This window comes from Aquarana catesbeiana, linkage group LG06, assembly GCF_042186555.1.
Source record: "Aquarana catesbeiana isolate 2022-GZ linkage group LG06, ASM4218655v1, whole genome shotgun sequence".
In the NCBI taxonomy this organism is placed as follows: Eukaryota; Metazoa; Chordata; class Amphibia; order Anura; family Ranidae; genus Aquarana; species Aquarana catesbeiana.
The window spans coordinates 162,249,935-162,259,355 of record NC_133329.1 but is presented as its reverse complement, the minus strand read 5'-3'; positions in this window follow the sequence as shown (position 1 = coordinate 162,259,355).

Here is a 9,421-nt window from a genome sequence, read left to right as displayed (position 1 = left end):
GGGAGCGGCGTGGCACACCGCCGACTGAGCCACACTCCCTCTGCCTCCTGGGGTGAAGCTGTCCAGGTGGGGGAACATTCCCAAAAGGAAAAAACACCCTTCCCTGCGTCTTACCTGGGGCTTGCGCTGGGGACACAAGAACTATCGACTTCTTTGCCCGCTTGATCCTGTGAAGAAGTTGAGGTAGCAGCAGAATAGGAGGGGAAAGACTGTATGCCCCTCTCAGATTGAGCTTTGTGAAAACTGTTGCTTCCTTGGGGTGGTCAAATAATTCTGTAATCAACGGAATCGGGTAGGCATTCTTAATTGTGATGCGATTGAGACCCCCTTAATCAATACAAGGTCTCAGTTCACCACTCTTCTGTTTCACAAAGAAGAAGCCAGCACCAGCAGGAGAAGAGGATTTGAAGAATAACCCTCAAGAAAGTGCGTCAGCAACATAGTCCTCCGTAGCTTTATCCTCCGAGACAGACAAAGGGCAAACCCAGCCACGGGGAGGCATAGCACCAGGTTAAAGGTCAATTACGCAATCATACGACTGGTGTGCAGGCAAACTACCGGCTTAACCCTAAATTCGTGGTACTCCTCTGGCAAGGAGGAGAGGAAAGAGGTGCACAAGACCTTAGCCACTTTCTGAAAACATGTCTTACTGCATTGTGGCGATCAGGAAAGAACCTCAGCACAAAGCCAATTAAAAAAGGGGTTGTGCCTCTGTAACCAAGGATAGCCAATAACCACCAGATAATGAGGAGAGGAAATGACTTGAAATTGGATTATCTCATGGTGAAGGGCCCTTAGAGCCATGGTCAACGGAACTGTCTCATAAATCACATGGACAGGATGCAGAGGTCTCCCATCAATAGCCTCAATGGCAAGTGGAGTGGAACAAAACTGCAGCAGAATCTAGTGCTTAGACACAAAGGCCTTCAGCCCCAGAGTCGATTAGAGCCTGTGTATCAATGGACAACTCAGACCACGAAAGGGTAACCGGAACTAAAGGCTTATCCTTCAAGGTAAATGGGGACGTAACAATGCCACCTAAGGTCTGTCCCCTACAGGACCTCAGGTGCAACTGTTTCCTGGATGGGTAGGACAACACTTGAAGAAATTACCTGCCTGGCCACAATAAAGGCACAATCTCTCCCTCCTCCTAAAGGACCGCAGAGAGACATGTGAAGCCCAACTGCATGGGTTCTACTTCACTGGCAGACTCTGTACAAGGAGATATGGGAGGTGAGGGAGGCAAGGGTGGAAATGCAAAGCTTATAGCCAAACGTACAGGAGGCTTCCACAAGCGGTCCTTAAAGGAAGGTCTCTCTCGGGAGTCTGGAGTCAATGAGAATGATAACTTCTCCAGATCGGTAGGTTTGTCTTGGGCTGCTATCTCATCTTTGATGTTATCTGAAAGACCATGAGAAAAAGCAGCCACGAGGGCCCCATTGTTCCAAGAAACCTCTGCTGCCAGTATACAGAATTCAATGGCGTAATTGGCAAAGTTCTCCTACTCTGTTTGATGGACATGAGGCTCTTGGCAGCAGAAGTGGAGCATGTGGTAACGTCAAATACCCTTTTTAAGGAATCCACAAACTCTGGATAATTCAGGACAATGGGTTTTTGCATCTCCCATAGAGGGTTTGCCCAGGCCAAGGCTCTATCAGAAAGCAAAGAAATAATGAAGCCTACTTTGCTTCTAACCGTGGGAAGCGCATGGGGCAGCATCTCAAAGTATATCCCAACCTAGTTGAGAAACCCTCTGCATTGAACTGGATCACTCCCCAATCACTGTGGATGCAGAGCGGAACCAGACATACCACCTATAGAAGTAATATTTGAGGCGAGTGCCTGCACAGAGACTGGAGCAGGGATCACCTGCAACACAGGTTGTACCGGAACAGCCACAGTGGGAGGATCCAGGTCAGCAGTGTGAATCAGGGGCATCTGTATCGCTATGGCAAACTGATCCATGCGGTGATCCTGCTCATTCAACCTTAAAAAATTATTACCACTAGGTGGATTGCCTGCATATTCTGAATTCATGGCTTTCGCCTACTATCAGGAACAATGAAACAGATGGAGACAGAAAATGCAGTAAAAATCACACATTAATAAAATGGTAAAAATGGTACAACTGGTACACATAGTCAAAACATAGCCGGGGTTCGGTAGCCAAATCGGGTAGTCAGAACAAGCCAGGAAATCAGGAAGACAGAGATCAGTCTAGTCAGAGGCAGCAGACAGAATAAGGAACCAGAAGGGACGTTAGCCAGGCAAGTCTTCAAGAGGAACACAGTAGAGAGTCTCTAGATATGTTTACCAAGGCAAAGGAATTAAAGAAAAGAACCAGGTAGTTTAAAAAGCCAGAAGGGGCTGGCTGTGGGCTTGACTGACAAGCAGGAGATGATCAACAGGTGAGCCACTGTGGAACGATGAGTATTGGCAATTAACCGACAGCTGAGCAACCTGAGCACAGAGACAGTAGTGTGATGATGTCATGGACTAATACTCACCGAGGCCGAGAGCAGCTCGCCCTTACGACCACGCGCACCCAGACCCCTGAAATGGGTACAGGGAGCTGGGGGCACGCGGAGGCACGGGCTTCCGGTAGATAGGAGGTCCCAAGATTGGAAGCGGGTGCTCTGGGGTCTGCAGGAGAGACCGGAGATCAGGGCGGAGTAAGGCAGAGGCAAGACTGTAATAATAAGCAGAGGTCAGATGTGTAGCAGGCAGTGATCAGGGTATCAGGTAGTCCAGTAACGTAGTGGTTAAACAGGCCAAGGTTCGGTACACGGAGCAGGCAGGTAATTAGGGACAATCCAGCAGAGTAGTGGTTAAACAGGCCAAGGTTCGGTACACAGAGCAGGCAGGTAATTAGGGACAATCCAGCAGAGTAGTGGTTAAACAGGCCGAGGTTCGGTACACAGAGCAGGCAGGTAATTAGGGACAATCCAGCAGAGTAGTGGTTAAACAGGCCAGGGTTCAGTTCACAGAGCAGGCAGGTAATTAGGGCAATCCGGAAGAGTAGTTATTTTAACAAGCCAAGGTTCAGTACACAGACAGGTAGATAACAAAAGCTTAAACAGGCACAGGGAACAGGGAGAGCTGACGACAAACCAGCAACCCGACTGGGCGCTGGAGCCGTCAGAAATAGTCTCCCTGCCCGGTGAGCGCGTCAGTGTGACGCGCTACCGGGCACCCGCACGGTCGACGGCGCGCACACGAGGTCCGCCGTGCACCCGCGCGTGCCACACCATCAGGCCGCGGACGGGTGTGCGGCGAAGCGCCAATCCCCCGCGCATGCGCACCGGAGCCCGGCGAGCGGAGACGCTCCCTGGCTCCTGACAGATGATGTCAGCATGTAGCTGTCAGGGAGCCGCCGGCGCCAGACCTGGGCGTTTGCATGCACCTATGCTCCGGCGTGCTCCTGTGCCAGCTCCTCAGCAGAATCCTGATGTTCCCAGGCATCAGCGCGGCGCCCGGGCCGCACGCGTTCGCTTTAGCGCCGTTTTGGCGCCAAAGGACGCATAAAGGTTTCCCTGTGCCTCTGGCACATTGCTGCTTCGTCTCAGCTCTGTGATCTCTGTAACCTGCATCTGATTGATTGATTATTTCCTGATTGACCCGGCTCGTCTGACCATCCGTCCTGTTCCTATCCGACCCGGCCTGCCTGATGATCCTACTGCTCCTGCCTGATACCATTGCCGATCTCTGCCTGCCTACTGACTCTGCCTCTGCCTGCCGTTATTGCCTGTGTTTATCTACCTGCTGACCCAGACTGTCTGACCTTGCTTGTGCCTGCTGTTGTTCCCTGCTGTTGCACCTTCAGCTTCAGCTCCAGTGCTCCCTGCATCTCCAGCACCCAGCCTGCTGTCTTCAAGTCTTCACAAGATCTGCAGTCCAGCCATCCTGGTGGGATCTCTTCCTCATCTCAGCATCAGAGACTTACCTCAAACAGGCACTCCTACCCCACTGTGCTTAGAAGACCACTGTTCCCATTCCAGTGGCTCCTGAACCAGCGTTGTATGAGAGGTCTTCTCCTACAAGTCAGGCTCTACAACCAGGTACCTAACAGTACGAAGCAGCCATGACTGAGCCTGCAGGAGATACCTCTCCAATGAAGGAGATATGTACACACCTGGCGGCCCTCACACAAGCAGTGCAATCCCTTCAGGATAACTACAACAGACTGGAAGGACAAGTTCAGAATCTTACAGGATCCAACCCTGCAGTCTCCTCTTCAGCTGCAGCCCCAACACAGACTGCTCCAGCTCCTGCAGTTGTGATGCTTCCACCCGAACCAAGGGTTCCTATCCCTGAAAGATTCTCCGGAGACCGGGTTAAATTCCGGGCTTTTCGCAATGCCTGCCAGCTCTTTTTTGCACTACAACCCCGAACTTTCTCACTAGAGGTCACCAAGGTGGGATTTGTAATCTCCCTTCTACAAGGAGAACCTCAAACTTGGGCCCATCGGTTACTTGAAGGAGACTCTGTACTAACCCAATCTTTGTCGTCTTTCTTTGAAGCCATGGTACAGCTATATGAAGATCCCCAGCAGACTGCTACAGCCGAATCAGCTCTGTTCGCACTCCAACAAGGCCGCAGACCCGCTGAGGACTATGTTACTGACTTCCGGCGTTGGAGTGCGGACACACAGTGGAATGATGCGGCCCTGCGCCACCAATTTCGCATGGGTCTATCTGAAGGATTAAAAGATGAGCTCGCTCGAGTTGGTGTTCCAAATACTCTTGAGGCCCTGATCTCCTTAACCATTCAGATCGATCGTCGCCTCCGAGAGCGTCGATCTGAACGTTCTGTTCAACTGAACCGCCCGACCTGGATGACAGCATGAGCTCCGGTGCCTGCAGCAGGCTACTTACCCTCACCCAGTATGAGCAATGTCCATGCCATGCCTGACACCTCCGAACCAATGCAGTTGGGACTGATGCGACCTGCCCTGTCTTCTGAAGAACGTGCCCGACGTCGGCAACTTAATCTGTGCCTCTATTGCGGAGGAACTGGGCACTATGTTCATAATTGTCCAGTTAAAATCAGTAAGTGTCCATCTCCTATGTATGCCAGTCTCTCTGCCTTATCTTCGAATTCAACCCACCTTGCCATTCCTCTCTCGTTACAGCTCCAAGAAGAGATAATTCCAGTCAACGCCATTATTGACTCCGGGGCATGCAGCTGCTTTATTGATTTAACTTTTGCCAGCCTACATAACATTCCGTTATGGACCAAAACCCATGGACTCTCTGTATTCCTAGCTGATGGCTCCCGCATCAAATCCGGACAAGTAACGCAAGAGACCCTGCCATTGCCTGCTACCACTTCCTCCCAACATAAGGAACTGCTGGTCCTTGATGCCATCACCTCTCCTATGTTTCCCATCATTCTGGGCATCCCCTGGCTGCAGGCACACAATCCGCACATCCATTGGGCATCTGGAGAGGTAAAATTTCTGTCAGCCTACTGTCAAGAACACTGCTTGATGAAAGATCCGGACTCTCCAGCCACTCTGCTTTGTCTGGACACCGACCAGAAAAATTGTCAGGCCATACCTAGTCATTATCACGAATATATCGATGTTTTCAGCAAAAAGGGGGCAGATTCTCTTCCACCTCATCGCCCCTACGATTGCCCCATCGAGCTATTACCAGGGTCCGAAATCCCTTTCGGACGCATTTGTCAGAAAAGGAACAAGAAGTGCTAAAGGCATACATAGATGAAAACCTGGCCAAGGGGTTCATTCGCCACTCTACCTCCCCAGCCGGTGCCGGGATATTCTTTGTTGCTAAAAAAGACAAGTCTCTCCGCCCATGTATAGACTGCCGGGAACTGAATAAAATCACGGTCAAGAATCGGTATCCCTTACCCCTGATACCTGAATTATTTCAGAAATTGAGGACTGACGTCATTTTTACAAAGCTTGATCTAAGAGGGGCCTATAATTTGATCCGTATCCGGGCAGGGCACGAGTGGAAGACAGCCTTTCGGACCCGATTCGGGCATTATGAATACTTAGTCATGCCCTTCAGACTCTGCAATGCCCCTGCGACCTTCCAACACATGATCAATGATGTTCTCAGGGACTTCCTAGATGTGTTTGTGATCGCATATCTGGACGATATCTTGATCTTTTCGGAATCTCTGGACCTACATCAAGAACATGTTCGTCGGGTATTGGGTCGCCTCCGCTTACATAGACTTTATGCAAAAGCGGAGAAATGTGAATTCGAGCAACAGAGCATTCAATTCCTGGGACTGATAATTTCATCAACTGGTATCAAAATGGACCCACAGAAGGTTTCCGCTGTTCTGGACTGGCCGGTACCTCTAGACAAAAAAGGGGTCCAACGATTTATCGGATTTGCAAACTTTTACAGGAAGTTTATCAAGGGATTTTCAGCCATAATTGCACCCATCACGCAGTTGACCAAACAGAATACCCGTTTCTCCTGGAATCAACTAGCCCAAGATGCTTTTGAAAACCTCAAGAGGTTATTCACCTCGGCACCTATCCTCAGCCATCCTGAACCATCCCTACCATTCATTTTGGAAGTGGACGCTTCCGAGATAGCGGTAGGTGCAATACTTTCGCAACGCAGAGGCAGTAAAGATGTAATGCATCCTGTGGGATTCTTCTCCCAAAAACTCTCTCCTGCGGAGAAAAACTATGATGTCGGCGATCGAGAACTTCTCGCTATTAAAACTGCATTAGAAGAGTGGAGGTACCTGCTGGAAGGGGCTATGCATCCAGTATTAATATATACTGACCATAAAAACCTGGAATATCTGCGATCTGCCAAACGACTAAAGCCTCGACAAGCCCGCTGGGCCCTGTTTTTTTCATGTTTTTCCTTCCACATTACGTATCGGCCAGGCTCAAAAAATATTAAACCTGACGCATTGTCACGAATGTATGACAACCCTAAGGACTTATCTAACCCTGACACCATCTTGCCTGCAAACAATTTCCTTCTTCTGCAAACAGATCTTCTCTCCCAGATTAAGGAAGCATCCTCTGAATCAACCAGGCCTACAGGGATGACCTTGACTAACAGAGACGGGTTGTTCTGGAGAGGAAGTCAAATTTTTGTCCCTGAGGAGGTTTGGGTCAAGGTCTTGACGTTGCTTCACGATCACCCACTGGCAGGTCACTTTGGGGTTCGCAAGACCCTGGAATTGGTACAGCGCACCTTCTGGTGGCCCAATCTAAAAGACTTTTGCAAGAAGTATGTCAGTTCCTGCCCTATCTGTACCCAGAATAATACATCCAGGAATCGAGCTTGGGGCTTGTTAAAACCTCTACCGGTACCCGATAGACCCTGGAAGATGATTTCCATGGACTTTATTGTAGAGCTGCCATGTTCTGAGGGGTGCTCTGCCATCTTTGTGGTAGTGGATTGTTTAACCAAGATGGCCCATTTTCTTCCGTTAAGAGGAACCCCATCGGCTATTGAAACAGCTCGTATATTCATCAAAGAGATCATCAGACTGCATGGAGTCCCTGTAAACATAGTCTCCGATAGAGGGGTGCAATTCACCTCACGTTTTTGGAAAGCCCTGTGTGAAATTTTAAAAATCAAACTGGCCTTGTCCTCGGCCTATCATCCTCAGACTAATGGACAGACTGGGAGGACCAATCATACCCTTGAGCAGTACATTAGATGCTTTACATCCTTCTCACAGAATGATTGGGTGTCCCTGCTGCCTTTGGCAGAATTTGCCTACAATAATGCTGAACATTCTGCCACCGGTCAATCCCCTTTTTTCGCCAATTATGGCTTCCATCTAACTTTTCTACCTGATTTCCTTCCAGAGTCTTCAGTTCCGGCAGTACAGAGTGCGGTGGATTTTCTCAGTCGCAACAACCAGATGTTGCAGGAAGCAGTGTCCAAGGCTCAGGCAGATGGTAAGAGAATCTTCGACCAGAAAAGAAGAGGGGAATTGAAGCTACAGCTTGGTGACCAGGTATGGCTTTCTACAACTAATATCAAATTAGCATGTCCCTCTAAGAAGTTGGCACCTAGATTTATGGGACCTTTTCCGGTTAAGAGGAAAATTAATGAAGTGTCTTACGAACTGACTTTGCCTGATTCCCTTAAAATTCATCCAGTGTTCCATGTATCATTGCTTAAACCTTCTGTACCTGATCCCTTCCCTGGTAGAGGAACTAGACCTCCTGAACCTGTTTTGATTGATGGCAGCGAGGAATTTGAAGTTGAGGCTATCCTTGATTGCAGGAGAAGACAGGGACAAACCCAATTTTTAATCAAATGGAAAGGCTACGGCCCAGAAAGTAACTCCTGGGAACCGGATGATAATGTGCAGGCTAGGTGGTTAGTCCGTGCCTATTTCTCTTCCCACCCTGAGAAGAGAAGGCTTGTGGGCATCCGGAGGCTGCCCCTTGGGGGGGCAATGTCAGGGAGCCACCGGCGCCAGACCTGGGTGTTTGCATGCGCCTATGCTCCGGCGCGCTCCTGTGCCAGCTCCTCAGCAGAATCCTGATGTTCCCAGGCATCAGCGTGGCGCTTGGGTGCGCGCGGGTTTGCGGCGCTTGTGCGTGCGCGAATGTGCGAGCGCGCGTACGGGCACGCGCGTGTTCGCGTTAGCGCCGTTTTGGAGCCAAAGGACGCATAAAGGTTCCCCTGTGCCTCTGGCACATTGCTGCTTCGTCTCAGCTCTGTGATCTCTGTAACCTGCATCTGATTGATTGATTATTTCCTGATTGACCCGGCTCGTCTGACCATCCGTCCTGTTCCTATCCGACCCGGCCTGCCTGACTATCCTACTGCTCCTGCCTGATACCATTGCTGATCTCTGCCTGCCTACTGACTCTGCCTCTGCCTGCCGTTATTGCCTGTGTTTATCTACCTGCTGACCCGGACTGTCTGACCTTGCTTGTGCTTGCTGTTGTTCCCTGCTGTTGCACCTTCAGCTTCAGCTCCAGTGCTCCCTGCATCTCCAGCACCCAGCCTGCTGTCTTCAAGTCTTCACAAGATCTGCAGTCCAGCCATCCCGGTGGGATCTCTTCCTCATCTCAGCATCAGAGACTTACCTCAAACAGGCACTCCTACCCCACTGTGCTCAGGAGACCACTGTTCCCATTCCAGTGGCTCCTGAACCATCGTTGTATGAGAGGTCTTCTCCTACAAGTCAGGCTCTACTACCAGGTACCTAACAGTAGCTCCACCTGACAAGTCTCCTCTGACAAAATTTGTTGAGCGGAGCTACATGCTGACATCCCCGTGCTCCTGAAAGTTGACCCAGAAGTGAGCTTTTGCCAGCTGGAATTTTTTTACTGCGCAGTCACTCTATTCTTCACTTGTAAGTGCATTTTAGCATTATAGTAGGTTCAGCATCTTTGGATTTTACATGTGGAGCTTCTGGTCTCCTGTTTTTTTTTTTTTTTCTGAGTACA